Source organism: Pteropus vampyrus, unplaced genomic scaffold (assembly GCF_000151845.1).
Source record: "Pteropus vampyrus isolate Shadow unplaced genomic scaffold, Pvam_2.0 Scaffold206, whole genome shotgun sequence".
Taxonomy (NCBI): Eukaryota; Metazoa; Chordata; class Mammalia; order Chiroptera; family Pteropodidae; genus Pteropus; species Pteropus vampyrus.
The window spans coordinates 914,238-918,903 of record NW_011888987.1 but is presented as its reverse complement, the minus strand read 5'-3'; the positions used below and the strand labels follow the sequence as shown (position 1 = coordinate 918,903).

At 33.7% G+C, this 4,666-nt stretch overlaps 1 pseudogene; it reads left to right on the top strand.

The window, feature by feature from the left end:
* The window catches only part of LOC105300290, a 53,468-nt pseudogene extending 50,757 nt beyond the window's left edge, over positions 1 to 2,711 (top strand).
* The last annotated feature ends 1,955 nt before the right edge of the window (positions 2,712 to 4,666 follow it).

The window sequence follows — 4,666 nt, the reverse complement described above, 5'->3', positions numbered from 1 at the left end:
AACCAGCTCTTTGTTGCATTTATTTTTTCTATTGTTTTTTGTTGTTGTAGTTGTTGTTTTTAATTTCATTTAATTGTGCTCTAATTTTGATTATTTCTTTTCTTCTGCTGACTTTAGGTTTCATTTGTTCTTCCTCTTCTAGTTTTTTAAGATGAAGTGTTAGGTTGTTTATTTGAGTTTGTTCTTTTTTTGGGAGATGGGCCTGTAATGACATGAATTTTCCTCTTATGACCACTTTGTCATGTCCCAAAAGTTTTGATATGTTGTATTATCATTATCATTCATTTCTATGTATCTCTTGATCTCTCTTTTTATGTCTTCTCTGACCCAGTTATTCTCCAGTAGTATGTTTTTTAATCTCCAATTATCTGTGGTTCTTCCTGATTTCTTTCTGCAGTTGATCTTCAGCTTTGAAGCATTATAATCAGAGAATATTTTTAGTATTATTTCAATCGTCTTATATTTGTTGAGGCTATCTCTGTGTCCCAGTATGAGGTCAATCCTTGAAAATGTTCTATGTACACTAAAGAATGTATAAGCAGCTGTTTGGGGATGAAAGGCTTTGTAAATATCAATTATGTCTAGTTGGTTTAATATGTCATTTAAGGATGTTATTTCCTTATTGATATTCTGTTTGGATGATCTGTCCATATCCAACAGTGGGGATATCTGTCTTCAATATCACTGATCCTTTTCTCCATTTGGTCAACTCTATTTCCCAAGCTTGCTATTTCATTTTTCATCTCTTTAAGTGTGCTCTTTATTTCCAGAAGTTTTATTTGGTTATTTTTGAGGGTTTCAATCTCCTTGCTAAAGAACTCATTCTGCTGATATAGTTGTTTTTTCAGCTCCTGAAACTGTTGATATGAATTGTTTTGGATCTCACTGAGTTTTTTCAGAAGTACCATCCTGAATTTTCTGTCATTTAAGTCATAAGCTTACTTTCTGAAGATTTGTCTCTTTCTTTTTAGATGCCTTGTCACCTTGGTTGTTCATTGTATTTAATGGACTATCTCTCTGCCTGTGCATTAATGGAAATATATTCTGCTTTTTTTTTCCAGAAAGATTTATTATATAAAGGTTTTTCGTAAGCCTACTCCAAAGAAGGTGCTTTTCTTTTGGTTTCCAGTAGGTGCCTCTTGATCCCTGCTTTATATAAAGTCTTAATAATGCCTTTTGTTTCTTATAGATATTCAATCACGCTCACTGCTCTCATTCTCAGTCCCTGTCAATGTTAGTAACAGTTTCAGCCATGTTTGCCCAGATTCCCCTAGAGCTCCACGGTGCTTAGTCTTTGAGGATGTGGGGTGAGGGGAGGGGCCTTCTTGGTTGGGGTATTATGGGGTATTATGGGCTGCAGCTCAGGCTCCCGTTTTGCAACCACAGCTTGTAATAATCAAATGTTGCTTATCTGCCATCCCCACTTCTCTGCTGTCCCCCTTCTCTGCTTTCTGCCCTGATCACTGCACACCGCCGCTACATGGAGCTCATAGCCCTCCCAGGCAGGGCTGTTCAGGGAAGTCGTGCAACTTCTCCTCTCCCCTTCCTCCTACAGGAAGCTCTGGAGGCTGCTAGAGGCAATTTCTTTATTATTCCCACTCCACCACCCGACATCCGGTGCTCTGACCTGTGGTATCTCTTATGCGCAGATCTCATGCTCAGATGTACTGGTGTGCATGTTGGATATTTTTTGTTGAGTTATAGACATTCAGCTTATTGTTATTTCAAGGGAAGAGATCTAGAGACATCTCTCACTCTGCCATGTTTCAGATGTCACTCACCCATTATAATTATTTTAGAAAGGAGAGATTACTTATTGGGATAAATTGGGATACAAGAAAATTCGATCACTGCCTTATAACATACAAGAATAAGCTCCAAAAGAATTTGATTCAAATATGTAAATTAAAATTTTAAATCATTATAAAGTAAAATATGAAATATCTTCAACAAGAAGTACAAAAATTTTTCTAAATAAGATATATAGGCTCTCTTTCTGCCACTATCTTAGTTCCATATTCTCTGCACAAAATCCCTGGTGAAGCCACAGAAATCATCTTTGCTTTAGAGTAGGAGTTGCAGCAACCTTAGGCTGAGACAGGGTCTGGAACAGAATCTGACTGTGATGAATCACTCTTGGAGCTTCAGGAACAAGATTCCATAAAAGCAACCATACAACAAGCTCAACTAGAAGCAGCAACTGACATCGATGAAAAACCAGTCAGTAAAGCAAAATATAGAAGAGTGAAAAGAAGGCACAGAAGTCTATGTCCAAATTGAGTCTCCCAAAGGTTACTAGAGTCACTATCCAGAAATCTAAGGATATCTTCTTTGTCATCACAAAACCAGATGTCTACAGGAGCCAGTTTCAGATATCTACATAGTTTTGGGGGAAGCCTAAATTGGGGATTTATCTCAGCAATTACAGGTAGCAGCTGCTGAGAAATTCAAAGTTCAAGGTGAAGCTGTCTCAAACATTCAAGAAAACACAGACTCCAACTGTACAAGAGGGGAGCAAAGAGGAAGATGTTGATGAGACAGGTGTGGAAGTTAAGGACTTAGAATTGGTCATGTCACAAACAAATGTGTCAAGTGCAAAGGCAGTCTGATCCCTAAAGAACAAAAGTAATGATATTATAAGTGTTATTATGGAATTAACAATACAACCATCTAAAAAGGAGGACCTTTTTTTTGGTGTTTCAAAGAAGTAAGTGCATCTTGGTTTGAAATTTGTACTGTTCCAATCATTAATAAAGTTATGGCTTCTTGTGGCATAAAAAAAGGTATAAAACACAACTCAGAAAGGATGATTGAAAAATTTGACTGCATCAAAGTTTAAAATTTGTTTCAAATCGAAGTGCCATCAACAAAGCTAAAAAAAATCCTACCAACTACAAAACTTATCTACAAAGTTATAACTAATAAAGTTGGCATCTAGAATATATTTAGAATCCTTCTAATCAATTAAAAATAGCTTCAGATTACGAACAACACAACAGAAAGAGAAGCAAAGGATAGAAAGGGAATGAACACTCACAAAAGAAAGCAAAATGACAAAAATATATTTTTAAAATTTATTCTTAGTAATAGTCAGTGAAATGTAAAATAAAGCAAAATAATAACATTTTATCCTATTAATTTGATAGTGACCACAGGGAATAATCAAATGCTTCAACTAGGGATATAAAATAATACTCCTACATTGGAGGGCATTATTCCATATTCTAGTTATTAACTTTCCAGATATATATCCTAGAGAAATGTTTTATATACATACTAAGAAACACACACATAGATTCTTTAGTCTTCTCTAAAAGTGAAAAGTTGAGACAAGATTGGGCACATTCTGGGTGGTATGGCAGTAGAAATCACTGAGGAAAAAAAAAAGAAAGATACAAATAAAATCAGAAATGAAGAAAAAAAGTTATGACAGTTACCACTGAAATATAAGTATCATACAAGAATACCATGAAAGATTACATGCCACCAAATTCAATAACTCAGAAGAAATGGACAAGTTCTTAGAAATATACAACCTTCCTAGATTGAACAATAAAGAACTGGAAAATCAAAATATATTAATCAACAGTAAGGAAATTGAAACTGTCATCATAAATCTCTTAAAAGGTAAAAGTCCAGGACCAGATAACTTCACTAGTGAATTCTACCAAACATTTAAAGATGATTTAATACCTGTTCTCAAACATTTCCCCAAAATTGAAGAAGAGGCAATACTACCTAACTCATTTTATGAAATCAACATTATCCTGATAGCAAAACCTGGTTAAGATAACACAAAAACAAGAAAGCTATAGAACAATATCTCTAATAAATGCAGTAAATACAGATTCAAAAATCCTACACAAAATACTAGCAAATTGAATATAATAATACATGAAAAAGATTATACATTATAATCAAGTGGATTTCATTCCAGGGATATAAGGATAGTTTAACATATGCAAAGAAATTAATGTGATACACTACTTAAACAAAATAAAGGATAAAAAATCATATAATCATATCAAATAGATACAGAAAAAGCATTTGACTAGATACAGCACCTATTGGTAATTAAAACACTTAACAAAATGGTATAGAAGGAAAGTACCTCAACGTAATAAAGGCCAATATGACAAACCCTCAGCTAATAGCATACTTAATGGTGAAAAACTAAAAATCTTTCCTCTAAGATCTGGAACAAGACAAGGCTGTCTGCTATCACCATTCTTATTCAATATGGTCTTAGAAGTCCTAGCTGGAGCAATCAGGAAGGAGAAAGAAATAAAAGGTATCCAAATTGGGAATGAAGAAGTCAAATTGTTATTTTTTGCAGATGACATGATTCTTTATGTAGAAAACTCTTAAGACTTCACTAAAAACTATTAGAAACAATAAAGAAATACAGTAAAGTTTCAGGAATACAAAATAAATGTACAAAATCCATATACTAACAATAAATTTTCAGAAAAAGAAATGAACAATTTCTTTGCAATTTCAACAAAAAGAATAAAATACCTAGGAATAAACCTAACAAAGCATGTGAAAGGCCTATACATTGAAAATCATAAGACATTATTAAAAAAAATTGAAGAAGTCACAAAGAAATGCAAAGATATTCTTTCATGGATTGAAAAAATCAACATAGTTCAAGAGGCTTTATTAC